The 27,872-nt window shown below is 52.9% G+C and overlaps 1 protein-coding gene across 11 annotated transcripts in view; it reads left to right on the top strand.

Moving 5' to 3' along the window:
• EPB41L1 (erythrocyte membrane protein band 4.1 like 1) overlaps nucleotides 1-27,872 on the top strand; it is a 116,806-nt gene that overhangs the window by 10,493 nt on the left and 78,441 nt on the right. For all 11 annotated transcript variants that reach the window (XM_045832709.1, XM_045832708.1, XM_045832712.1 and 8 more), the window contains exon 2: nucleotides 6,723-6,771. The gene's annotated coding sequence lies outside the window, so the exon portion shown is untranslated. The remainder of the gene's footprint in view (nucleotides 1-6,722; nucleotides 6,772-27,872) is intronic.

Genomic DNA, 27,872 nt, shown 5'->3' with positions numbered 1-27,872 from the left:
ATCCCAGAAATATCAGACTAAATATCAGAGTCGGCCTGTAGGAGAAGCCACTCCCTGCTTCCACCCCCTTCACCCTCATGTTACACAGCTGGGAAGCAGAGGCTCAGAAGGGGGAGCCTGCTTGAGTGATTTGGCCACAGTGCATTCAGCGCCCACCCCAGGTGGACTGTGGGCCTAGGCCTGTGTTAGGGTTTGGGACAAAAGGGCGAGGAGGGGAGTCAGGAAACCCAGGGATGGGTGTAAATGACAAGCAAATGTCAGATTGGGAACAATCCGTTGCCAGGGTGTGAGTGCGTGTGTGTGTGTGTGTGTGTGTGTGTGTGACAGGGGGTGTGATCCCAGGTGAGTGGGATGTGAGGGGGCTGGAGCCGTCATCGTTCCAGGTTTTCCTCCCCAGAAAGGAAAAAGGGCCACATCGGCAGGAGCCAGGGGAATACTGAGATGCGGGGGTGATCAGGGGGTGGCCTGGGAAGAGGAGGCTGTTGCCAGGCAGTCAGAGACACACGGTGTTACAGTGGCACAGAGCGTCTCAGCATCTGTGAGCCTGGCCCTGTGCAGCCCTGCGCGGGGTGCCTTAGTGGTTTCACCCCCGTTCTATGGGAGAAGAAATGCAGGCTCCAAAGGTCGTAGCTGGGAAGAGCAGAGGCAGTGCTGAGGGACTTCAAAGCCATGTTCCTGGCAGGCCCCAGATGGCTGCCATCCCAGTCCTCAGCCCTGCGTGGTCTCAGTGAGGACCTGCAGTCAGAGGGGTCAGCAAGGTGGCCAGCCTCGGGCACGCCACCTTTTGCCTTCCCGAACTTCTCCATCAGTCTGCCCATCTGTCTGGCCTGTGTCATTCAAACAAAGCCCCTTTGTTTGTTAATTAATAATATTTATTGAGCCCCTGGCTAGGTGGCTCACTTGGCTGGAGCGTCATCCCATGCACCAAAGGTTGCGGGTTGGATTCCTGGTCAGGGAACTTACCTAGGTTGTGGGTTCTATCCACAGTTGGGAGTGTACAGGAGGCACACAATCAGTGTTTCTCTCTGTCTCTCTCCTCCCACTTCCTCTCTGTCTAAAATCTATAAAAACATATCCTCAGGTGAGGATTAGAAAATATATATATTTATTTACTGAGCACCTACTATGTGCCAGGTCCACTGCCCCGACCTTATTGGAACTTATGCCTTAGCATGAGGGCCGTCCCGTGTTGGAAGGATACGCTGGGGTGGGGGGGAGTGGTGAGGGAGTTCACTAACCACCGCTTTCTCCCTTCACATCTTCTAGCCCTGTCCCATTTATCTCCTTCCAAGTCCCCCTACCCCCATGGGGCTTTTTGCTAGAACTGTTTCCTGCTGAAATGGAACTCAGAGTTAATTGTTAAACCTAATGGCTGGGGAGAGTTTCACCCTGCTGGGCTCTGTGCTAGCTGAGCTCCCCAGGAGAGGGGCGGGGCCACCCAGGTTTTTCTGGCCTGTACCTGCCACCTTTTCCCTACTCTGGAATCCACCTCCAGAACCTGTTCCTCCCTCCTTCTAGCAGGAGGGTTGCCTTTTGGACCCTTTCCCTGGACTCCAGCTGAGGTGACCTTGGAGGTGAGTGCTGGCTGTGGCCCTGGTCCAAGGGCCTCTGGGTGAGGCATGGCACCTAACCCCAGGACCCACCCAGACGGCAGGCAGCCAGTGGACCTTGTGGGCTTTGCCTCCTGCTTGGTAGGGGTAGGGGGCTGGAGGGATGTCATCTCAGCGGCCTAAGCCCTGTGCACAGGGCCACCGCCCAGTGCAGGCCAGGCATGCCATGCCTCTCCCCTGCTCTTCTTCTACTTTACCCTCTTCATTGGGCGTCTTACTCTAGGCCATTCTCTAGCCTGGGGGAGGAGGGGCGGCCGAGAATAGTGGCGAAGGCTTATTTCTTCTTTGAGGAGGCTGAGCTCCAGGTGGGGCCCCTGTCAAGCTTTTGGGACAGAGCTCAGGCTTTCAAGTCAGACAGGCCTGGGGTCAGCGCTAGGTGACCTTGGGCAGGTGGCCCACCTCTCTAAGCCCAAGTGACATCCTTTGAACAATAGTTGCTCTGATCCCTTTGTTACCATCATTGTGAATATAATAAACCCCAGATGTACACCCCAGAAATTAATATTAGTCTCATATTTGAGTTTTTAGGCTGTGGATAGATGTAGATGTTAATATTAGGCTCAGCCCTGGCCAGGTAGCTCAGTGTGTTGGAGTGTTGTCCCGTCCACCAAAAGATTGCTGGTTCAATTCCTGGTCGGGGCACATATGCAGGTTCAGTCCCCCGTCCGGGCAGGTATGGCCCCATGTATGACGGGTCCAACTGATGGATCCAACTGATGTTTCTCTCTCACATCAAGGTTTCTCTCTCTCCTTTCCCTTCTCCCTTCCCCTCTCTCTAAAAGCAATTAAAAAAATGTCCTCAGGTGAGGATTAAAAACTTAAAAAAATATACATATATATAAGACAGTAAACTCTTCTTGAACAATGATTAAAATAAAATAAAAAATATATATATGTGTATCCGGCTCAGTAGGGGTTTGTTAAATGAGTAAGATACCATTCTACGCCGATTCAGCTTTCCCTTGGGAGGCCTGGCTCTGGCCTGGGGTTCCAGAGGCCACACCCGCCCTCTGGACTGGACCGCCCCGAGCTGTAAGCCGCCCCGAATGGTGTTCACCAGCCACAGGGGGCTGTCGAGCACTGGGAACATGGCTGGTGCCACTGAGGAACTCCCTTTTTAATTTATTCGATTTGATTAACTTCAGATTTGAAAAGAATACTCTATTTGGTTATTGAAAAACTTCTATGTATATTTAGGAACTTAGATTCATGAATCTCCTGCTTCAGTTGTGAAGGCTGGGGAATCTGAGTATCTGACGACAGTTTAGCATCAGAGCTGAGATGCGCGGGAAACTCTCCTGTATGTGTGCTCTCTGACTCTCTCATGTATGTTGGGTCCCCAGACATATGTGTGTATTAAATTTGGTTATTTTTTCTTTCAAAAAAAAGAAAAAAGAGTTGAGATGTGCTCTGAATGTAAGCTACACACCAGACTTAGAAGACCCAGTATGAAAAAAAGAATGTAAGATACCTCAATAATATTTTTATGTCAATTTTATGTTGAAATTGACATATTTGGTCAAATAAATATGCTATTAAAATTTATTTCACTCATTCCTTTGTATTTTTTAAAAATATGGCTACTGCGCCCTCGCTGCTGTGGCTCAGCTGGTTGGGTGTCGTCTCACAAAGTGAAAGGTTGAGGCTTCGGTTCCCAGTCACAGCACATGCCTGGGTTGCGGGTTTGGGACCCAGCTGGGGTGCATATAAGAGGCAATCAATCAATGTTTCTTTGTCTCTTCCTTGCCCCCTCTCTAAAATGAATAAATACGTACATACAAACATACATACCTGCATAAAATGTGGCTAGTGGAAACTTTTAAGTTACATATAAGGTTTGCACAGTACTTCTATGGGACAGTGCTATTGCAGTTAGAGAGCTGAATTGGACACATTTGAATGATAATGCAAGTCTGTCATGACCGTTATCCGGAGAGGCTTGCGGGGGATAAAGATGAGATATTTCCCAATCACTGCCCGCCTAGATCTGCGCCATGCCCCATGGTGTGGAATGTTACCCTGGAAACCTCATTCATAGCCTCAAGGATAAAATGAAGACTTCTTTTTTATTTTAAGTTTATTATTTTTTTAAGATTTTTATTTATTTTTTAGAGAGGGGAAGGGAGGGAGAGAAACATTAATGTGTGGTTGCTGCTCACCCCTGCCCCCCCCACTGGGGGGACCTGGCCCACAACCCAGGCTTGTGCCCTGACTGGGAATTGAACTGGCGTCCCTTTGATTCACAGGCTGGCACTCAACAACTGAGCCACACCAGCCAGGGCTAAATTTATTTTTTAAAGATTTCATTTACTTTTTGGAGACAGGGGAAGGGAGGGAGAAGCATCAATGGGAAAGAGAAACATTGATTGGTTGCCTCTCCCACGCCTCCAACCAGGGAACCACGACCTGCAACCCAGGCATATACCCTGGCTGAGAACTGAACCTGCAACCTTTTGGTTTGCAGGATGACACCCAACCCACTGAGCCACTCCAGTCAGAGCAAGATGAAGATTTCTGAGGTCAAAAGAAGAGCTTATACCTGGGTGGCCCTGCTACTCACTTGCTATGTACATGACCTTGGGCAAGTCATTTCACCTTGCTGAACCTTAACCTGTCATCTGTAAATCTAGACTAATTGTGGGATTTACCTCCTTGATTGAGGGGATTACCTGAGATTTAGTCCCAGTGTAGCACTTAGCCCAGTGCCTGGCCCACCCAGGTGAGTAGTCAGGTATTGGCTGTGGTGGCAGTTGCTATTACTGTTAGCTGTGAGGGGTTTTGCTGCTCCTGTTGCACTCGTCAGCTTGGATTCTCTTGTTCCATTTGTGCAAAGGGGACATGGACCGGAGGGAAAGGAGGAGGAGTTAAAAGAGCTTGAGGGTACATTTGGGATGGGGCCTTGGGGGATGCTTTGTTCATTACCTCAGGGGACTTGTCGCCTCTGAGGTAGCTCTTTGGAACTTCCTGTTCTATAGGTGATCAGGCAAAGATAGGTACTCATTTCACAGGTGAGGAAGCTGAGGCCTGTCGAGGGGAAGTGACCTGGCTATCCAGCCAGAATCTGCCTGCAGGACGCCCCAGCCCTGCTGGGTAATATCGGAGCCAGCGCCAAGAGGCCACCATTTGGGGCCGTGGGATCAGGGCCTGACCAGGAGTCAGGGGCTGGCGAGGGGTGGTTATTATTCGTCTCTCACAATTGACACACCCTTCAGTGCAGCCATCTCATTCTGGAGTTGAAGAAACAGAGGACTGTGTGTGTGTGTGTGTGTGTGTGTGTGTGTGTGTGTGTGAGTGATCTGCCTAGGATCACCCAACAAGTGGATGGCCAAGCTGGAACTGTTTCTGTTTGTTTAGACTCAGCCCTCAGCTCAGCCGTGGCAGGACGGATGGCCCTGCTTGTCAGCCCCCTCCTCTCCTGCCGGGTCCCCAGGGAGGGCTTCTGAGAAAGAGGCTTTTGTTTTCACCAACTCCTTCTGGTTTCCTCTCCAGGTAGCTCCCCCTCCCCCCCCCATCTGCCCAGATTTGCATTTGTCCCTGTTCCAGGTTTAAAGAGCCCTGAAATCTGAAATCTCCACACACATCTACTTTCTGGAGGCACGTGGGGGAAACCACAGGCTTTTTCATCAAGCAGGCTGGGGATGAAATTCCTCTTGTACCGTTGGGTCTCTCTGTGGCCTTGGCCAAGTCACTTGTAATTTTTTAGCCTCAGCGTTCTCATCTGAAAAGCCGGAACCAGAATGCCGTACGTACGACCCTGCTGTGAAGAACCCAGCTCTGGGTCTCATTCCTGTGCGGATTTGCTGTACTCGTCCTCAGTGCGTCATCGCACCTCCCCAGGTCTCAGCTTCCGCCTCTGCTTTGGACCCTGCTACCTGCTGGACTGTTGTGATAAGGCACTGTGCTGAGCTCTCCACATGCATCATCTCATTTAATCCTCTCATTAGCCCAAGCAGCAGACGCTATTTTCTGCTATTTTCCAAATGAGAAAGCCGGCACTCAGAGAAGTGAAGTGCCTTGTTCCAGGCCATGTAACTAGAGAGTGGTGGGGCCAGACTTCAAACCAGGTCTGTGTGAGGCAGACAGAGCCCAAGCTCGTAACCACTGTGCTGCTCTGCCTCCCAGGATCCGCCTGGGTGCTAGGAGACTGGGTGGGAAGCAGGTTGCCGGGTGACCGATGCTGCAGCTGGAGTAGCAGTGTCCTGAGGCCCTTGCCGGCCTCCAGAGCTGGGAAAGGAAAAGGCAGTTGGGCACACAACTTCTGTTCTTGCTGCTCCAACCTCAGCCCAAGTGACCTTCCTATTCGCCCGATTCTTATGTTCTACAGGAAGTGGAAATGTCTCAGCCCACCTGGAGGCTTACTGTTCTGAGTGTGAGAGTCCAGGGGACCTGAGGCTTCTCCCTCCAGCCGTCCTGCCCCATTGTGTAGCAGGCTGGTCCTGCAGTTGGGGCTTAAAGATGATTAAAAAGGGGCTTAATACTGTGAGCAGATTATACCAGAACAGAATCTTAATGCTAAAAAGACCCCAGGGACCATTGAGTCTGACCATATTTATTTTTACCGATGGGGAGACTGAGGCAAAGGTAGGCCAGGTTGGGAGAGTAATGGGTATTTTTTCCTGGGTGCTGGAGCCCGTGGCACAGACAGGGAAGTAAGTACCCAAGGGGCAGGTAGGCCTCTGCCCTCCCTCACCCCCCAGATCCAACCCATTGCCACTTTTTCCAGCTCTACTGCGACCATCCAGTCTGGGCCCTGGTCACACACCCCCTGCACAACTGCAATGACCTCCTGACTCACGGTCCTAAAGCTCCTCTTGCCCGTTTCCATCCAGTCTCTGCATTACGAGCCATTCCTCACTGCTCTTGGAATCAACACCGAACTCTCTGCCTTGGCCTCCAAAGCTGTTCACAGCCTGGGCCCTGCTGGCCGCTCCAGCATCGTATTTGTTCCTTTCCTTTTTGCTCTCTGTGTAGTCACACGGGCCTTTCTGTTTAACAGGTTCAGCAACTTCTCCGAGGTTCCTCAGAGAGTCAAATGCCAGCCTCTCAATTGCCAGCTCCATGCTGGGCCCATGATCTCAGTTCAGAGGAGCTAACACCGTTCCCTCCTTCTAGGTGCCTGAGTGACGTGGTCCCCCCAGGGAGCGGTGCGAACCGAGGACTGGTGAGTCTCGCACTGGCACAGCCGGTCTTTCCTTCTCCTGCTCAGGTTGGACAGTCGGTCTTCCAGGACCTCAGGCTCTCTGTTTCGTTACATTTTACTGCTGTGGAGGCATGAGGATTTGTCTAGGCCACAGATTTCTGGTGGGTTTGAAAAGGGGGGCAGTGCAGTGGGTCCTCCGTGGTTTTGGCTTATTTTGAGGTGGGGGCTGAAATGCATATTTATTGAGCAAATCAGTGGTAGACAGCGTGCTCTGCCTGTGTAGCTTTTTCCATGCTATCATGGCTGGTGACGGATGACCTTGGACCTGGAAGCTGTATTAGTGGAAACCAGAGCCCTTGTTTTCTTTTGCTTAACCACTTCTAGATTGTAGACCGGGTTCAGCAGAGGGTGTTTGGGTTCTGGTTTTGCCACCGATGACTAAGCGACCTTAGGCAGCTACCTTCCCTTTTGTTGGCCTCAGGGATATATATACAAAGTCAGGGCAGGGGGTTGGGGAAGGTGGGGTCAGAGTAAATGAGTTGTTTTCCCACTTTCTAGCTGGAAAGTTCCCTTTGCAAATGAACTTGAAAGACTCTCAATGTACAAGTCAGGGAAAGGGGATGCAGTAGTGGTTGGAGTCAGGGTAAGGCTGGGCTGGGGCACCCCAACTGGCTAGTTCCTCAGCCCCCAGCAGCTTGAGACTGGGAACTGTCCTTGGCTCTGTGTGGGACGTTTTGCAAACCACTGGCCCCGGGACGTGTCAAAGGCCCCTTCTAACTCTGAGGTTCTGTGAGTCTGGCAGGACGAGGGCGTGGAGAAAGGACCTAGCCAATGGAGTCACACTGATGGGGGAATTGTGAAGTAATACGCAAATGTCATCGTGGGGTTATTAGTAAGACACAACTGCCAGGGCGGTGATGCTGTCATGCTGGAATCCTCTGGTTTTTATTTTTGGTTAGCTGTGAGGCACCTCTGTACCCCTAGGGGAAGTCTTGGGGGGTGTGTCTCTCTCCCTAAGGAGCAGGGGCTGTAGGGGATGGGCGGGGCTGAGCCAGGCTGGGGCAAGTAGAATAAATGTCAAACAGAGCTGGGAGCATGTTGCTGGGGGTGGGGAGGGGGGTGGTGGCAGGGAGAGGGAATGGGAGTAGGGGGTGGTGTTAGTTCCAGCTAAAAGGAGGGATTTGGCTCCTTCCTGCCAGTGCACGGGCCCCACGGAGATCTCTGGGCAGGAAGCACTGGGAACAAGGAATCCTCTGTCCGCAGCCACAGCACAGCCAGGACAGAGGAGGTGGATTAGGAGTCCCCAGGAGGGGGCCTGCTGGTCTTTCCCTGAAATTTGGGCAAATGGGTAGGGAGAAGGGGAACTAAACGGATATGTGCGTCGAGTGGGGGGAGGGGGCGTGGTAAGGGGAAGTAGAGGTCAGTCCATGCATTTATTCCACAAGTTCCTTGAGCTTCCAGAAGCCCTCCAAGGAGCCAGGCAACTCTGTAGGGGTCAGAGCAGAGAAAGATAAGACTCTGGGTTTTAACCACGGTCAGTTTACTGGAGGAGACAAGGAAATTCGAGAGGCGGTAGATTTCCACAGGCAGCGAGCGGGTGGTGCAGGGGAAGCCGTTTGGCCTGCAAGCCCACAGCCCCACACTGAGGTCCTTTTCTGGCACTGACATGCTCTGTGGCCTTGGCCTCATCATGTCCCCTTTCTGGGCCTCAGTTTCCTCTTTTGTAGAATAGGGATGGACACATCAGCCTTGGCTACTTCTCAATGCTCTTCTTATCCCTTAGAATAGGGTCTTTCACATTTTGGGGGGCAGCAGAATCAGTCCCTATAGGAAGCATTTGTAACATAACTGCTGTGGATGAATTGGCAACAGTTTACTCAGAATCTTGCTGCCTTCCTTACTGGACCAAAGACAATCCCGGAAGCTGTCCCAGTACCCATCAGCACTGGCCAATGGCAAGAAAGCCTCGACACTGGCTTCTGTCTTCTAGCTTTGCTCTGCCACTCATTAGCTGTGTGACCTTGGAAAAGTCACTTACCTTCTCTGAGCCTCAGTTAATCCACCCACAAAATGGGGGTAATTATAGCCTCCCTACCTTCTCTCTCAGGATTATGAGTAAAGTCTAATGAGATGAAGACTAGAAAAGCCCTTTGTAGGAAACACGCAAGGGATTTAGATTCTGGTCCAGGAGCAAGCCAGGTGATAAAGGCCATGGGGGTGAAGAAACTCCCAAAGAAACAGTCCCCCTACCCTTCTCCACCTCTTTACTCCCTGCAACAATGCTGGAGTCTCTCCAGGCCAGCCCGAGCCTACTGCTCTTGCCAATCTTGGCCGACTAACAGGCTGGCCTTTTTCTTCTGACAAGGTGGATGTGATTAGCCATTTGTTGGGGAGGATCCCTTTGTGGGATGTTGGAGGCATATGTTTCAGCTGCTTCCCAGGGAGCAGATGGGGAAACTGAGGCCAAAGTCAGTACAATCGTGGCATTCAGGGCCGCTCGAGAGGCGAGGCTGGGCTCATACGGTGGGCCCCTTTCCCAGAAAACCCACAACTTTGTTTCATGGAGTGAAACACAATGTCCACTGAATGTTTACATTTTGCTCAACTTCTGCCCCAGAGAAACTCTTCCTAGGGGCACCCCGGTTCTTTCCAGAAAAGTGGCATTGGGGCCAAATCGGGGAGGGGCCCTGGGCTCCTAAGGAACAGTGGGGGCTGCACTCCATGCTTTCGAACAACAGCTGGAATTCTGAAATTAGATGGCAGTGATGGTTGCACAACTCTGTGACTCCAGATGTCCCCGGAGCTGGGGGCAGCAGGGAGCAAGGGCGCCGAGACTGGCCTCCTGGGCCTGATGTTGGCCTGTGGAAGCAGTGTTGGCTTCTAGAACTCATTGCTGGACCAAGGTTAGTTTCCCCACCTGGCATCTGGGGAAATGAAGCCTCAGACTCGGAAAGTAATTGGCACTGGTTGCCAGCTGCACCCACCGCTGGCAAAGCAGTGGAGTGGGGGCAGCATTATAAAACTAGAGCAGCAAACGCTGCCTCCTTCTCGGGTGTGCTCCTGAGAAGGTCTCAGGAAGGCCTGAATGAATGAAGTAGGCAGGCCCCTTTCCCTCTCTGGGTTTCAGTTTCCCCCTCTGGACCCATTCTCTACAGTCCTTTGTATCCCGGTGTTCTCTTGTCAGTGAGTTAAGGCACATGGTTGCCAAGTTTTCCCAGGGGCTCGGTTGCCTCATGGGCCAAACAGCCAGTGCTGCCTACCTCGAGGGTCAGCGAAGCGGCCACATGACTTCAGAGGCATGCCAGGCTTCAGCAAATGGGGAGTCGCTTTAACAAGGCTCACAGCCCAGTGCCCAGTAACCGGTGGGTGTTACTGTGTTGTTGACAACCATAATGATGATGATAACGGACATCCAGAGATTGGGGTTCTGTGGGGGCCAGCGATGGCAGTGTTATCCTTATTAATAATCTCGTATCTGTCCCTGTGTGCGACCTTCAGAGCACTTCTCAGTGGAGGCAGGAAGACATCATCATCTCCATTTTACAAGCACGGTTGTGAGTCTCAGGGGAGGAGAAGTGGCTTCTCCATGACTTCAGCTCAGGCCTTTATGCTTTGGGGGCTCAGCTCCTGGCCAGAGGTGCTGTGTGCACCAGCCTCTGGGTCAGACGGCTCTGACAAGGACGCAGGCAATGTTGTGACTCACCCTGACTTTCACTCTGGAGTTGCGGAGAGTGAGCGAGTGAGCGACTGACTAAATGACAGAGTGTCTGGCTCAGAGGCCTTGCCCAGTCGCAGAAACACACAGACAGGCCTTGAGTTCATACCTTCAGTGGGACTGGGAGCAACCTGACTCTCACTTCGGATTTCTGGAGCCCTGGCCAACAGCGTCCCTGCTTGTCCAATACAGCCTGGCTGACCCCCCCGAGCGCCAGAAAGTCAGATCCCATTTCCTCCCTGTCAGTTCCTGCTCTCCCGCCCCCTGCCCCAGGGCTTGGTCTGAGAAGTGGGTTCTGCCTCCAGTCCTTCCTCCACTGAGCCTTGGTGTAGCTGACCAAGTTTCCCTGAGTTCCTGGCACACACCAGACACTGTCGCATGCACGTGCTAGGATGAACAGGTGAACACAGCAGCTGAACATGTGATCGGTGTACCAGTCTCTGGCCGTTCCCAAAGGCTGGCAAGGAAGGCGTCTCGGTTCCCCTGTGGGGTGCGTGATTGTCCATTTGGAAAAATGTCTGCTGTGGGAGGTGGCGTGTGCAGGGAGCCCTGGGCTGGGGGTCAGGCCTGAGTGGTGTTTCCCTCTCAGCCACAGCCTTGCTGTGTGACCTTAGGCCAGTCCCTTCCACTCTCTGGGCCTCCTTTTCCCCATCTCCCAAATGAGGGGATTGGTTGAGATGTGAGAACAGTCCCTGAGATTTGTGGGGAACTTGCCTGGCGCACGTGACCTGTGCTCACAGGAGCCCAGGCTGATGCCCAGGTTCCCTCCTACCCTGGGAGTGGTTTCGGACCTGGGCTCTGGGCTCCAGGATCATCGGCTCCCCCATCGCCTGGCCTGAGAAACCTCCTGCTGGCCAGTGGGCTCGCCTTCCTCGGCTGGCACCAGCGCTGAGGGAACAGGTTCCGGCAAGGTGGCTCTGACACATGACCAGCCCTGTCCCGCAGGGACCCCGTACAAGGTGGGTGTGCCCTCGTAGGCTTTCCTCTCCAGGAGGTGGTAAGAGATGGATGGGGTGGGGATGGGGTGAGAGCAAAACGTCGAGGCCCCCCGAAACCATGGAGTTGACCCAGCCCCTCCGCAGGGAGGGGGGTGAAACTGAAGACTGAGGTCAGGTTTTCCCACGTCTACCCCGAGTGTCACAGGGCTGTCACAGAGCCACCCGAGAACACAGATCTCCTGGCCCCCGCCCCCTGCAGTGGCATCTGGTGCTTAGCTGTTTCCTGGGCTTTGCTCACTGAGGTGGTGGTTCGGGGGAGCACAAGGGGTAGAGCGGGGTGTCCAGTCCACGGCCTGCAGGCCGCATGCGGCCCAGGATGGCTATGCATGCAGCTCAACACAAAACTGTAAATTTACTTAAAACATGAGATTTTTTTTTGTTTTCATTAGTGTTTGTGTATTTAATGTGTGGCCCAAGATAATTCTTCTTCCAGCATGGCCCAGAGATGCCAAAAGGTTGGACACCCCTGGGCGGAGCCTGTGTGTGCCTGATCAGACGGGGGTGGGGGGGGCCCACTTCGTCCTGGAGGCTGTGGTGGCGGGGGCAGATGTGTCTGTGTGCCATTGTGTTGTATTTCCCTGCCCCCGTCACGTTTCCCAGACTAGTTCCTTGGTCTCTCGCCTTGGTGGCCCTGACAGCTGATATGTCGAGTGTCCAGAGGAGGAAGGGAAGCAGGGTGCAGGCCCTTGTGCCTGAAGGGGATGGGAGGCCTGGTGAGTCCTGGTTGTGCCTGATCCGGGTGAGGAGTGGTTCAGCTGTGAGCCCCATCCTAGCCCTGGGACAGTGTCTGTGAGGCTGGCAGGCTGAGGAGCAGCCTCTCTGTGTCCTCTCTGTCCGCCCTCCTGCCCCGCTCCCCCCGCCCTGCTGTTGGTATCTGCAGCCTCCCCATGCCCGGCAGCTCTAGGCTCTGCCACTTGGCCCTGGCACGGGGACTGGTTTGACAGGTTTTGCCACACTCACAAGCCGCTGGGAGCTGGGGCAGGGCAGGCCTGAGGAGGCAGGGCTGCCCTGTCCTTGCCTTGTCACTCCCCCAGTCCCAGCCTTACCTCTGTCCCCTTTCTCACCCATCTCAAGGAAGCCGCGGGGACCTGGAGAGCAGAAGCCACTCAGACTCCCGTCCCTGGCTCTGCCGATCACTCAACATGTGGCCGTGGGCAAATCCCTCTCCCTTCTTGGACACCAGTGTGTTCATCTGCACAGTGTGGCTCTGGGCTCAGTAATCCTCAGACGGCCACACACTACGATTCCAGCACGAGCTCTGCCATTTTCTCTCTATCCCTGGGCAAGTCAAGCGCACCGAGGGCCTCAGGTTCTGAGCAGGCAAAGTGAGGGCCACGGCCCTTGCTCGCTTCCTGGGGATGGTGATAGGATTGGCTCACGTCCTAGCGAGTGTCCAGGCTCCAAGGGAAGTGTTTTCTTTGTATAGTCTGACATATCCTCAACTGGCTCAGAGGAGAGAGGTTACCCAGAGCTGGGGCTTCCTGTAGCTTCCCCTTCCCCCTTTCCCCCCTTCCCCCCTTCCCCTGAGCCCATGATTGCCTGAGAACCAGGCTTTCTGAGCTTGCCCATGGAGCAGCTGGGGGAGAGTGAGAACCCAGGGGGAAGGCCTCAGCACTTGCTGCCTCCTCTTCCTCCTTCCACGTCAATCCAGGGTCCAGCCCAGGGGAAGGAGGGAAGGCAGGAAAGCTCAACCACAGTTTTCGTATCTAACAGTGAAGAGGATACAGAGAGTATGTCCTCAGAAACTCTAAATTCTGAAAATACAAAAATCAGAAGGAAGAGAAGTTGATAAAGAGGACAACCCCAGCCTGGTGTGGGGACAGAGAGAAGGAAAAGGGAATTAACATTTATCAAGCATCCCCTATGTGCCAGGCTAGGCCAGTTACTTTGCATGCATTATATATATATATTAGTATATGTTGTATAAAATATGTAAATGCATTATATATTAATATATGCTGTATAAATATATAAGCATATGAAATGTGTTTTTATTAATATATAAAGGGAACCATATGTATGTGTATACATATGTCTATCTATCTATCTATCTACCTATTTATATAAAATAATATATATAAGACACATACTCTCCCCGCTGGTGTGGCTCAGTGGATTGAGTGCTGGTCTGCACATTGAAAGGTTGCTGGTTCGATTCCCTGTCAGGGCACATGCCTCGGTTGCGGGCCAGGTCTCCAGCTGGGGGCGTTCAAGAGGCAACCCACTGATGTTTCTCTTCCTCTCTTTCTCCCTCCCTTCCCCTCTAAAAATATATATGTGTTACCTGTATCCTTAAGTCTTCTTTCCAAGTGGCAATGAGAATGACCTTTGTAAAGCCGCTGTCAGACCATGTCACTCAGTGTCTTTCCTCTGCCCTCAGAACAGACTCTAAACTCCTGACCGTGGCCCCCGGGTCCCTGAATAAGCTGGTCCCTGCCTCTCCTCTCCAGTTATGTATTTCCCCAGTGGTCATTTGCTTCAGCTACAGGAGTCCTCTGTTTATTTAACAAATTCTTCCCCACCTCAAGGCCTCTACGTGTGCTGTTTCCTCTGCCTAGAATTCTCTTTTCCTGGCTCTTTGCAGCCTTGGGTCCTTCCTAGCCTTTCCAACCCAGCTTATTAGACACTTCCCTCCCCTGCCCCACTGCACTGCACTGCTCCCTGCCCCTCCCTCTGATTCCTGTAATGCTTATCTCCACTCGTCGTCATTTGTCTTTTATGTTTAGTATTGTATTTACTCGACCTCACGTTGCATGGCACAGAGTCATTATCAACAAGCATTTGTTGAATGAATGAATGACTGAGTTGTAGTGAAACAGGGGTGTTAGCTGAGTGCCTGGCGAAGGGCATGGCTCTCAGCAGGTGCTCGGTAAATGGCAGCTTTCACTGAGAACCAACATGGATGGTAAATACCCACCAATTTATTGTGGCTGGAGCATGTATTGGGGCGGAGGATGTAGAGGGCAATTAAGGTTGAAAAGATGAGCTGGTACCGGATCCTGGTGGTCCCTGATGTGCAGCCAAAGAGTTTGCACTTTAGAAAGACCTTGCTGGGAGTCACCGCTGGGCCATTAGCTATAACTAGAGAGCTTTACTTCTGAGGTGCAGGTCTAGGCAGTTTGTTCCCTTGGTGAGGCCACACTATGTGTTTCAGGGCACAGCAGGGTGGGGAGCAAACTCAAAGAGGAACAGGCTGGACCCTCCCAGAGGCAGACTCTGAGGCCAGCTACTTCCAACGCCCAGAAGGAAGGGGTGGTGGCGGCAGCATGCTGTGTTTTCTGATTCACGTCGTCACTGCACTGTTCCTGGCGGGCAGAGGATTGTGGCCACCTAAGAGTCAGATGCTTGGATTTCTATTTTGGCTCCTCCTCTTATCAACCATGTGGCTTCTGCCAGGTTCATTCACATCTCTGATTCCTTTCTTCCTCTGTACACAGGCTGCATTTAGTGTCTGCCTCCTAGGGTCTTGGTGAAGATGAATGAAGCACTGTAGTGCATGCAAAGGGCTTAGCAGAGCGCCTGGCACATTCTGAGCACGCAGTCAAGGTGAGCCATTATCTTTGTTCAACAGTGGGGCATTCAGAAAGGGAATTCCAGGCAGAGGGAACCATGCGTACAGAGAAGAATGTGCAGAGGCATGACACAGGAGGGTGCTTTGGGGTTTGCTGTGTGCGCAAGAGGAGGAGCGGCAGGTGCACCCAGATCCTGCAGCATGCACACGTCGGGCCAGGAGCTGGAACTTGGTCCCCAGGGAAAGGAAGGCCCTGCAGGGTTTTAGGTTGGGAGCGATGTGATCTGACTTCTGGCTGTAGGAGGATGGGTTGGAGGGGCATAGCTGGAGGCCCAGTGACCAATGGACAAGCTGTTGGTGTGGCCCCATTGAGAAGTGAGGGTCCTGAACTCAGGCATGTGGAGAAGAGGGAGCAGATCAGAGAGTGCGTGACGTGGGAGAGTGGATGGAGTGTGAGGCCTGATGGGAAGAGAGGGCAGAGAAAGCAGCCGCGTCCTGGATGGCTGTGGGGTTTCCGTGTAGGGTGGCTGAGTCTACAGAGCCGAAAGCATGCTGAGTGCGTGTTCATTGACCTTAGAGGGAGGGAAACATTGATGTGAGAGAGAAACATCTACCGGCTGCCTCTCGCTCGGATGCTCCCTGATTGGGGGGGACAAACCCACAACCTAGGAATGTGCCCTGAGCGGTAACTGAACCTGTGACCTTTTAGTCTATAGGACGATGCTCCAACCAACTGAGTCACACCAGCCAGGGGGCATGTGGGTTTATTGACTTTTCTGGGAACCGAGAAGCTTCCTGAGAAACCTGTCTTTTTGTTTTGACTCTCCGTGTGGGAAATCTTTCTAAAATCTCTGAGCGATCGACTTCTCCCCTAGGGACAAGACCCTGAGCATATCTGCCCCCTGCCAGGCTGGGGCCTGGGCCAGGCGGTGGTGGCTTGGCCTGTAAGTGGCCAAAGCTAGGAATTTTATTTGGAAGATGTTTTTTAGAGTCCATCAGTTTTCTTGGGATTATCTTCCTTCTCCTTAAAGCACGCACAAAGAGGCGATGCCTGTTAGTAGAATGTGCTGTGTATTCCAAGGCTGGGATCAGGGCGAGGCAGCCTTTCACAGTGGTGTGATTTTTCTTCTGGAAGTGTGGAGTGGGAGCTGTTTTGACGGAGAGCCCGAGACCTTCGATTTTACACTTTACAGATGGGGAAAATGAAGATGAGGCTTGCTCAGGTCCAATTGTGAATTAACGTCAGAGCTGGGTGGGGCCCGGCCCCTCCCTTCCAGCCCCAGGCTCTGCTGTGTTTCTGCAGCCGACTCTGCCTCTCGGAGGAGTGTGGGGGTGGCGAGCTGGTGGACAGCCGCGCAGGCTCCTGTCCCAACGTAGAGGCACACACCTGGTGGCAGCACAACCCCACAGACTGGGCAGGACTCAGCTGCGGTCCGAAGGCCGCACTCGGGAGCTCATCCGTGCACCTGCTCCCAGTTGTGGCTGGAGGTGGGGGATGGTTAAAACCAGAAGGATTGGGTTGGTTCCCTCCTGATGAGAAGAGGAAAGGAGCCCATCTGGATTGGGGGGTGGGTGCAGTCCACATCTCTACTCCAGCTGATTGCTGTGCTGAGGAGAGGCCTTTGTCTGCGTTGCCAGGGGAACCAAAGTTTCTACCTCCGTCCAGGGCTGTGATTGGCTCCTGGTGGAGCTGGAGCTTTGGTGAATGGAAGGGCCTCCTTCCTGCCTACATCTTCCACAGACCGAGAGACTAGAGAGACACCAGGGTGCCCGTGGAAGCACTGTGTGCATTTCTGTGCTCCGCCCCCTCAGCTCCAGAGTTGATGGGTCTCCCCCTTTATTTGCTTATTCATTTATCCCAGGCAGCATCTGCTCCGGGCCCTTTATCCTTCTAGGTCCAACAAAGCTAACCTAAGAGGCAGAGGACCTGCATTTGAATCCTGGCACAGCCACAGACTCACTCTTGGCCTTGGGTCGGTCCCTTCTCCTCCCTGGGCCTCCGTTTTCCTCCCTGTAAAAACAAAGGCATTGGGCTGAACCCTTGGGTCCTTGCAGCTCTGACTTCCCTTGATTGCACAGCCCACATCCTCTCCTTTTTGACCCTCCATGCTCCCCTGTGGCCTCTAAGCTGGGCTCTGACCATGTTCTCTCTTATAAGTGCCCCTCCCTGTAAGATACAGGAGGATAGGGAGGTGCAGCCAGCTCTTAGCATTTTCCCCCTAGAAACCTCAGACCCTACAGCCTCTCTTGCCGCAGCCCTTCTACCTGGACCCAGGCTCAGGGTAATAAGCCCAGGACAGCGAACCACGGATGCCCCATCTCTGCAGGGGGCAGGGTGGGGCAGCACGCAGAGCCAAGTTTGCGGGGCTGGGCGGGGCAGTTCAGGGAGCCCTGGAGCTTGGCAGTCCTGGGTGCCAAGCCTGACCCGGTGACATGCTGGCTAGGTGGCCTTGGCAGGGCTGCTCAGCTTCAGTTCCCACATCTGTGACAGAGGAATTCCAATGCCACCTCATGGGATTGTCGCAAAGGTTGAATGAGATGATGTGCCTGCCATATAGGCGGCACCACGTCCCCTTCCCTGGTGTCTCCCCTAAAAAAGGCTGTTTGAGAAGCGCTTGAGGTGGCCGGGCCTGTGGTGCCGTGGGGCAGGGTGGGCGCCTCTCGTTCCTGGCAGTGCCAAAGGCAGGGAGAGGGAAGTGTTGCCTTGGGTGGGTAATGTCTGAGTCGGGGAGGCGTGTGTCAGAGTTAATGTTCCAATAACACTTGTAAGATCCTCCAGGGAGCTCAAATGAAGATTTTTCAGATGAGCTGAAAATGCAGCAAAGTAATGAGGCTGAGCTCACTGGCAGGAAAGGGGGCGGCCTGACTGGTCTAACCTTGTCTTGGCCCGGCCACACTCGGTGCCACAGGCCTACCAGGAGGGCGGCCCTGAGCTTGGGCCGTGGACTGAACCAATCTGTGTGAGTGTTCTTAGAGTGCGGCGGTAGAGGGGGCCATCTGGCCATGACTCAGCTGTGCTTCTTGTTGACTCACCAAGCTGAAGGTCAGAGGTGGCTTCTTTCGGTCATTGGCCTTCAGAACCTTGTTTAGCTTTTAGCTCTGTGACTCAGCCTCCCTCCACCTGCGGGCTGCGGGAACAGCAGCCCAGACGTGGCCACTGGCTGCCATAGGTGTGGTGGGGCAGGGATAGGACAGTGAAGTCGGACCTGAACTGCTGAGGGGCCCTCCCTGCCGTGGTCAGGTTTGTCTGGGCCTGTGATGAGGAGGTAGAGAGGGGAGGAAAGGGGCTTTCAGGGGAAGGAAGCAGGCTGGGGAATGAGTGTGAACGGGGGTGTGACTCTGGGTGTGCTTGCATCAAGGAGGCACAGAATCTAAGGGACTGTCTCAAAGAGGCTGAGCAAGGCCCCAGGAAGCGAGTGTGCGTATGTGCACGTGGGTCCCAGTGGGAAGACGGGTGGTGGAGCTGGTGAGTGACTATGGGCTAGGAGAGCCTTGTCACAAGACACAAGAAAACACTGACCAGGCCCTTCTACGGGAGGCCGCCTGCATGTTGCTTGGGCTGGGACGGGAGTGGCTGGCCACGGGGGCAGTGCGTCATCGCTTCTTCTGGGGGCCTGCCTGGTTTGCATTGGAACTGCTGCTCCTGGGGACACTGGTCATGGTGGGGACACTCTGAGAGTCCTCAGTGGGGAATGTGTGGGGGTCAATCACTACAGCCTTCTTGGCACCTGGGTTGCGTTGTGAATGCATTTGAAGACGTAGGGCCAAGTGTCAGGTCACCAGTGCCTCCCAGGTGCACTGTCCCCGGGGATCCCACCTCCTCATTTTCCCCTGGTCTCCACGACACCACTCCCTCCCTTCCAGCTCTCCCGCTGGTTCTTTGGCCGGCTCTCCTCCTCCTGTTCCCCCTTCTCAGCAAAACTGCGCGCTGTGTGCGTTCCTCAGGGCTCCATCGCAGTTATGGCTCTTGTTTTTGTTTTTAATAATACTGTGGATTTTTAAAATTATGAAAGCAATAACAGAGTGCAGAGATTTTGGAAAACAGGAGGAGGAAAAATGTGACCCCTGAGAGTTGTTGGGAGGCTGGCACGCTTCCTTCCACCTTTGCTCCTCTGCTCTCTCCTCCCGGCCGTGGGCTCCCAGTGCGTCTCCAGCGCTGCCCTGCGTTTCCCGCCGGACGGTGCGCGTGGAGCCACCTCCCGTGTCACCAGAGAGGGCTCCACCAAACCCGGGACCCTTTCACCCCTTTTCCTGGCGATGGACATTCAGGTTGTTCCCGTTTTTTTGCTGTTAGGCGTAACACTGCAGTGAACATTGCGTGAAATGCTCTTTCTCTATTTCAGATGATGTCACTTAGGGTGGGGTCCCAGGAGGGGACTTCTGGGCCAAAGGCTACAGAGGCCTTGCAGGCTCTTGGTCCATCTTGCCAGACTGCTGTGCCACTTTAAGGCTCCAGCTTCCAGAGGGAAGGGGCAGAGACTGTTTTTGATTCCTTGTGTGTAGGCCCTGCGGGGGGCCGTGCTCTGTCTGGCCCCTCATTCACTGAGATGGGTGGCAGGGAAGGCTGAGAAGTGAGGCGGACAGGGTCAAACCAGGAGCCCCTCTCCACCCTCTTGAGTCCATTTCCTTGGCTGCGAAATGGCATGACCAGAGTGACCGCTCCACAGGGTCGTCATGGGGCTTTATCATGCACGCAAAGCGTGAGAGTGTGCAGCCTGGCACCGGGTAGGTGCTGAGCCAGGAAGACCGTGCTGAGGCCCAGAGGGAGGAAGTGACTTGGGTCGAGCTGAAGCCAGAACCTAGACATCCCTCCTTCTGGGCGGTTTCTTTCCCTGATGCTAGCCTGCTGCTGGGGATGTCTGGCTTAAGGGGGTTGGTGTCCCCAAGCTGGAGGCTGTGGTTGGAGGAACTGAGTCCCTGGAGTGGAGCTATAAGGGGAGGCCTCTCCCTTTCCTCCCAGAACCATCTGCTTTTCTTTTTCTGGGGTGCAGTTTCTCCCCAGAAGGTATCTCTCTGGATTAGAGTTCGGGACCCCAGGGCAGGCCTGTTCCCTAGAGGTGCATTCAGGGTACACTCTGGCCCTTGGGCGGGAGTTTCATCGAGGGCTTCAATCCTGGGGGGAAAGTGGGCTCCAAGGGGCCTTCCTCAAGTGACTGTATTAGTTGCCTATTGTTGTCTGTTGCTGTTGTAAGAGATAACTATATGCTTAGTGGCTTAAAACAACCCAAATTTATTACCTTACAGTTCTGGAGGTCAGACATCTGAAAGTGGGCCTTATGGGGCCGACGTCAAGCTGTTGACAGGACTGTGCTCCTTCTGGAGGCTCCCAGGCAGCATCTGTGCCTGGCCCTTTGCAGCCCCCAGGGGCTGCCTGCAGCGCTCGGCTCACAGCCCCTCCCAGCAGCGGCACCGCCCCAACCTCTGCTGCTTCCCTCGTCACTCCTCCTTCTCCAACCCTTGGTCACCTGCTGCCCTCTTTCACTCATAAGGACCTTGTGGCCCATTGCATTAGGCCCACTAGATAGTCCAGGATAATTTCCCCACCTCAGAGTTCTTTTTTAAAAAAATTATTTATTTTTAGACAGAGGGGAAGGGAGGGAGAAAGAGAGGGAGAGAAACATTGATGTGCGGTTGCCTCTTGCACGCCCCCCACCAGGGACCTGGCCCGCAACCCAGACATGTGCCCTGACTGGGAATCGAACCTGTGACCCTTTGGTTTGCAGGCTGACACTCGATCCACTGAGCCACACCAGCCAGGGCAGAAATCTTAACCTAATCACATGTGCCAAGTCCCTCTGCCATGAGAGGTAACATGTTCACAGATGCTCGGGATTAGGATGTGGACGTTGTGGGGAGTGCCATTATTCTGCCTACCACAGAGGCCAATACCAGGGGTCTCTCTGGATAGGTGGACCCCCAGGTACTGCTGGAGTTGTACCACCCTCCACAATGCAGAAAGGGCCGGGGGGACCCAGGCCTAATATGCTGTGGTTGGGGTGGGGCATGAGCCTGTGCCACCAGACGAAGGGCCCTGAGGGAGGCCTTGTGCCTTGGGACGGTGTGACAAAGGTGTTCTGTGAGGCAAACGTCAGAGAATGCAGCTCCTGGCCTCCAGGGTTAGGACCAGTAGGCGAGGGAACACCACAGGAGGCCGGCAGCCCCGCCCACTCACCGCCATCACAGCCCGTGTCTATGTGTTTGCGTGTGTGTTCACTCATCTGTGTCTCAGCAGCAGTTCTCCTGGGAGGGGTCAAGGAACGACTCTTTAAAAGGCCTTTCTGTTCTTGTTCTAAGCAAAATAATTACACAAGTGACTAATTTTATCCCTAATCCCATAATTACTTTATTATGAGCTGGTGAGAGGGCCCCGGGCTGTGCCTATGGCGCCACTTTGGCTGCTGGCCCAGCTGGCCTGCTCTGCCAGCATGGGGCCTACCTGGCTTCTGGCCTCGGCCTGCCAGGGTGGCCGGGTCGCTGCAGTGCCATCCCGGCTGAGGCCAGCGACACGTGGTCCTGGGGTCTGAAAGATCATCCTCCCTTCCCCCAAATTTATGCACAAACACAGCTGCCTGGAGAGTGAGAGCTTGGACTTACGGGACTCAGTCAGTAAGAGTCAGGAGATCTGGGTTCCAGGTCAGCTCTCTCATTAACTTGCTCCTGGCGCAAGTCATTTCCCTCCGGGTCTCAGTGCTGCTGTCTGCAAAATGGGACCCTTGCCAGCTTGACAGTTCATGGTCCCATGACAGGAACTGAGAGAACCAAAACTTTGAGATTGAGGTAACTTCTTTTTTTTTATGTTTATTGATTTTAGAGAGAGAGGAAGGGAGGGAGAAAGAGAGAAACATTGATGTGAAAGAGAAACATTAATAAGCTGCCTCCAATACACACTCCAACCAGGATTAAACCCCCAACCTAGGTATGTGCCCTGATCAGGAATTGAACCTGCAACCTCATGTTGATGCTCCAAGGGATGATGCTCCAACCACCTGAGTTACCAGCCAGGGCAAGACTGAGGTAACTTCTTGCTACTTACTGGCAACATATTCCAATCAAAGCATTAAAGATAATTTGCTAACAGTAGATATCCATAGCAAGGATTGTACCAGGTCCTTTATATTTTTTTCACCCTATACTCACATGATTCTATCAGGCAGGCTGTGCAGAAGAGGAGACAGCAGTGGTTGGTAAAGTGACCCACCCATCAGGAAGTGGCTGTGGTAGGTCTGTAACCTATGCCCTTAGCTGCTGCCCAGAGTTCTTGCCCTTCCCAGTTAGGCTTGTAGAGATGACTAACCCTCTGGAAATTTGGATATGTAAACTTCAACTTCATACAATAAATGGGGATGGCAAAATAAATTGGAAACTTCAGTAGCCCAGGTTGGTGAGAGGCCCAGGGTTGCCTTCTAGCTTTGCCAGAGGCTCAGGGCGACCTTAAGCAGGTCCCCGCTTATCTCCAGGCGTCAGTGTTCCCCTCTGTATGAGGAGGGGTGGGACTGGATGGTCTCCCAAGGCCCTCCTGGTGCTGATGCTCTGCGCTTGTAGGTCATCTGGTCCCAGGAGGTGCTGTGGGCTGGGGATAGCCCAGCACAGAGGCCAGTGGGTAGCCGAGTTGGCGGCCCTGGCTGTTTCTAGGATGTTTGCCCTCGTGAGTGGAGACCGCTTAGACTGCATCGCACTGAGCGTCTGCAGCATAACTTTCCCAGGCTGTGGCGTAGAGAACAAAGAGTAGGGAGGCCACTTCCAGGATGTTCCTGCTGCTCCTGCAAGATGATTGCCCAGCCTGAGCTCTTAGCTCTCTTGGGGGTTGGTCTGGGTTCTGCCTTGCTCCAAAAGCTGCACTGGACTCAACCAGGGACAAACGGTGGCTTGGAGTCTGTCTGTGGGTCTGTGGAAGGCCAATCAGGGGAGCCTAGAGACCTAAGCATAATGGGTAATAAAAGCTACTTTGTTTCCTAGCATTACCATGTGCAATGCAGTTTCCTGGCAATATTACATTTAATTCTCTTAAAACCACATGTGGCAGGTGCCACGGCCATTCCCACTTTGTAGCTGAGGAAACCGACGCTCAGAAGGTTAGGTAATTGCTCCAGATCACACAGCTAATGAGGGCTAGAATGGGATTTGGGATTCAGACTCCAGAGCCCACAGTGTGGCCTTAGGTCCTGATACTCCATAAACTGAAGGAATAAGCACGAGGTTAGGAGTCAGCTGGTGTGGGAATCCCTACCCTCTGCTCTGTGTTTCCCCAGGCAAGTGACTTTATCTATCTGAATTTTCATTTCCTTCGCCACAAAGTGGGTATATTAATACCTGCCTGTTAGGGTTACTTTAACAATTGCTGAGATGATGATGCGGGACGGTGTCCATTGTGTGGTAGGTGGTCGATAAAGGCCTTTCGCCGTTTGCCCCCCTCCTTGCTTCTGCTTCCCCCCTACCACCCCACAGTGCTCCTCCCACATGGCTCCTAGCTCAGGGCCTTTGCACATGCTGCTGTGCGGCCTGCTGAGAGTTGCCGTTTTTCACTCCCTTTTGGGCTTTGATCCTTCCCTGTTTCCCTGGGGATTCCAGGAAGGGGAAGAGGAATGAGGCCCGATTCTCCCACAGGCCTGGGCTTCGGGGGGTGCAGAATTAGGGGTAGAGAGCTGCCCTGGGAGCCCCGGAAATGCAGGCCCCTGCTGAAAACCCCCTCCGCGGCCCCTGATGGCCTGAGAGGCTGTGCGTATGAAGTGTGTGTCCTCCTTTTGGACCACTCCATCCCCACCCTGCTATGCTCTCGCTTTTTCCTTTTTCTCTAACCTTTAATTCTCTTTCTTGTTTTCTCTCCGATACCTCTTAACATTAAAAAACATTTTATTGTGGTAAAAATATACATAACATCAAGTTTATCATCCCCTAAGTATTTTTAAGTGTGTCGTTAGGAGTGTTCAGAGCACTCACACGGTTGTGAGACCGTCACCGCCATCCAGCTCCAGAACTTCTGTGTCTTGCCAACTGAACCTCTGTGCCCATTAACAGTAACTCTCCATCCCCCTCCCCCTCTCCCCCTGGCATCCCCCATTCTGCTTCCCATCTCTGTGAACTTGCCTGCCCTGGGTACCGCATGGAAGTGGACTCATGTAGTATTTGTCCTTTTGTGCCAGCATAATGCCTTCAAGGTTCATCCACGTTGTAGCAAGTGTCAGAATTCCCTTCCTTTTTAGGCTGAATAATATTCCATTGTATGTCTATACCATATTTTATTTATCCATGAATCTGTCATTGGACACTTGGGTTGCTTCCACATCTTGGCTGTTGTGAATAATGCTTTGAACATGGGTGTACAAATGTCTGTTCAAGACCCTGCTTTCAACTCTTTTGGCTGTACACCCAGAAGTGGGTTTGCCAGGTCATATGATTAGCACTTAAAAAAATATTTTATTTATTTATTTTTAGAGAGAGGAGAAGGGAAGGAGAAAGAGAGGGGGAGAAACAATAATGCGAGAGAAATATCCATCAGTTTCCTATTGTAGGTGCCCTGACTGGGGACCACACCTGCAACCCACATGGTGACCTTTTGCTTTGTAGAATGATGCGCAGCCAACTGAGCCGCAGCAGTCAGGGCTGGTTAGCACTTTTCAAAGCCACCATTTCTTGCGTGCTTCCTGTGTTCCAGAAACTGGATGATGCACTTTACATACATTGACTCATTCCATCCCTTCAACCCCTCTATATCGCAGTCAGAATTATCCCCAGATTTGCAGCTGAGAAAACAGAGGCTCAGAGGGTGAAGTTATTTTCTCAGAGTCTCAGCTAGAAAGCGCAGGAGCAGGGATTAGAGCCCTGAGCGGCTGCCAGTCCTTGGCCATCGTGTTGCACTGCCTCCCAGTGGCCTCTCTTCCTTCACCCGTCCATTGGATTTCCTGCCTCTGTGGGGGCTTCCCTCTCTCCCTGCTCACACTGTCCTCTCTCCCTCCTTCCCACCTTGGGCTGTATTCACTGTCCCCAAAAACCGCGTGTGCCCTCTCTGGAAACTCCAAGCAACTTGAATCAAGGCCCTCTGACTGCTAGAAAGTTTTTGTGAATTGGAAACCTATAGAGGGAGGCCTATAATTTGCTTTCTAATCATAGTTCTCTGGATTTATAGCTGCCTCTCTTCCAGCAGCTGACAGAACCTCATTCTGTTGCCATATGGCTTCCGGACCCACAGATGTGATTTCTAAGAGATTCAGTGTGGTCCAGTGGTGAGAGCATATACTTTGATATCAGACACACTTGTTCAAATCTTTGTGCTGCCATTCATTAGCTAGGTGTCTTTAGGCAAACTACGCCGCAGCTTCCTTATCTGTACAATGGGCATACAAGTTCCTGCTTCTCGAGTGGTTGTGAGGATTGGATAAAGATAAAGCAGCTGTTTTGTTCCTGGGACTTTTATTATTGCTGTCTTTAATCTTAATATTCTGGTGGGAAGAGTCCATGTATTTCAAAAGTGCAAAAGTAAATTGGAATTCACTAGCATTCAAACCCTAGGATTCAGCTTCTTTTTTTGTCCCAGTCAGCAGATCAGCAGATAGTCAGAAGCTCAAGAGAAGGTCAGTGCAGCCAAAGCCAGTGCCCCAAATGTGGAGCTGGGAAGAGGCCCCGAGCGGGGCTCTGTGGGTGTTACAACCCCCATGAGAGGAGTCTGCTGGCTGGAGACCGGCTTTCGCTGGAAGACCCCAAAGGTGGAGAGAGTGGCTCTGCAGGATGTCTCGTTGCTAGGAGACCCCAGGAGGCAGCAAGGACCTGTCGCCAGATGATGGGCTGGTGTGGAGATGCAGAGCACGTGGCCCCGGACACGCTTCTGTGGGATTCTGGGCAGGAGATGCTGGCATAGCATCTGTGAGCTGAGCTGGGGGGAGGGGCTCTGTAGAACAGGGCTCCTGAGAACACACTTCAGTTCTTCCAATTAACTCCTTCATGTCAAAGTTAGACCTGTGTTTGAATCCTGCTTCGCCGTGTGACCTTTGGGCAAGCGTCGTGCTGCTGTAGTCTTGCTGGGCCTCAGTTTCCCCATCTGTACAATGGGTAAATAATTCTCACGAGACATTGTGAGGGTTAAATGAAATGTATATATAAAACGCTCTAGGAATAGGAAAACAAAGTATAAATTCTGAAGACCCATACCCCTCTTATCTTTTTTATAATAATTATTATTTCCCTTACTGTAAAATGAGGGGATTGGACTCTCTCCCCCTGGATGAGATTCACAGATAGGGAGCCCTGGACGATGGGATTGCCAGTGTGGAGGCCTGTGTCAGGGGGCCATGGGCACTGGCTGATGGGGCCTCCAATTAGTGAGACTCCAGGGGGCAACTGAGAAGGGCAGCCAGAAGTTCAAAGCCAGAGGGAGACTTGATAGGACTGGTGGCTAAAGGGGCAGCGACTTTAGTGAAGCTCCAGGAAGGCCTTTGAAGCTGTGAGATGAGAGTAATGGGTCTTTCTTGTTGTTGTTTTTTTTTTTATATAAATAATATATGTTCACACACACACACACATACACACGCATGAACATAAGCAGTGAAACAAAACCCAAAGAAGCACAAAAGAAATCTTCCACTGTCATAAAACAACCCCTGGAAACATTTGGGAGGTAGAGGTATATTTCCTTCCAGCTTCCTTTTTTCTGTGCATGCTCGCATGCATACATGTTTTATAGAAGTCCGATCATGTGTCACATGCTGTTTTGTATCTGCTTTTTTCACTCTGTATTATGATATGAACATCAATACATAGGAATATATAGATCTATGGCATTATTTTTTAGCAGCTGCTGCTTAGTATATTAGGATATGTATTTATATAATGTAGCTGCTACTTTTGGACATTTTTGTTAATTCCACTTCACTGTGGTATACAAGACAAGACTCTTGTGTACAACACACAAGTGTTCTTATAGCTGTATCTTTGTGTAGCCATTGTTCCTGCAGGATGAATATGTAGGAGAGGGATTTCTGGGTGAAAAGGTCTGCATACTTTTAAGGCTTATCATGCACTTTTCCAAAGTACCCTCCAGGAAGATGGAACTAGTAGTAGCTGCATTGATTCTGTCCACGTCTGCCTGGTCTGCTGGGTGCCCACTGCCATGATTACCAGACTGTGGGGGGTGGGAGGCTCGCTCAGACGGCCGGGGGTGGGGTGGGCAGAGAGGCAACCACAGTCTCTGTCCAGGGACTGTGGCAGAGAGAGACCCTTGGGCGGCTTGGTGGAGGGGCTGGGCTGGTGCACACGGTGCTTGTTCGGGTGGCACCAGTCCAACCTGTACTGGTCAGGGGAGGCCGGGCCTCCCAGGGCTGCTGGCCTGGGTAGGCTGCCCTGGCCCAGGCAGGACAGTCTTGCCGCTGGCGTGATCCTGGGCTCTGCCCGGTATGACCAGTGCAGGCTCCAATTCAAGACATTCCTTCTCGAAGCCGGCGTAGCGTCTCTGGCCGTGCTGCCAGACGCGCACCTTCACGTAGGGAGTAGTGACTCATCGGAGCCGGTGGAGGCAGCAGTGGCTCTGACCGGGTGGAACTGCCCTCACCCATCCTGTCACTCAGCCTCTAAAAATAAGTCTTGCCTGTTCTGGGTGACCGCGCCACCAAGTGTCCGGAGGTGCAGTCCTTTGGCTGTGGCTAAAGGAGCGAGGGCAAGCACGTGGATATGTGTGTTTGGTGGTGGTGAGGGGGGTAGATCTGAGCCAGGGGTTTGGGGTGGGGGAAGGAGAGGCAGGCAGGCTCCTCTTCTTGAGTGTGCACCAGCGGGGGACCCTCTGTCTACCGGGGAAGTGCAGAGACAGCTGGTGGGGGTATGGGTGTCTTTCAGGACTGTGATCACTCCCTGCTGAACGGGGGGAGCACAGGAAGGGGGGGACTATGGAAGCGACTTGTCAAGGGTGGGGGGC

This window comes from Phyllostomus hastatus, unplaced genomic scaffold (assembly GCF_019186645.2).
Source record: "Phyllostomus hastatus isolate PE091 unplaced genomic scaffold, TTU_PhHast_1.1 phas_contig_17, whole genome shotgun sequence".
Taxonomy (NCBI): Eukaryota; Metazoa; Chordata; class Mammalia; order Chiroptera; family Phyllostomidae; genus Phyllostomus; species Phyllostomus hastatus.
This window is presented reverse-complemented; position numbering and strand designations above follow the sequence as displayed.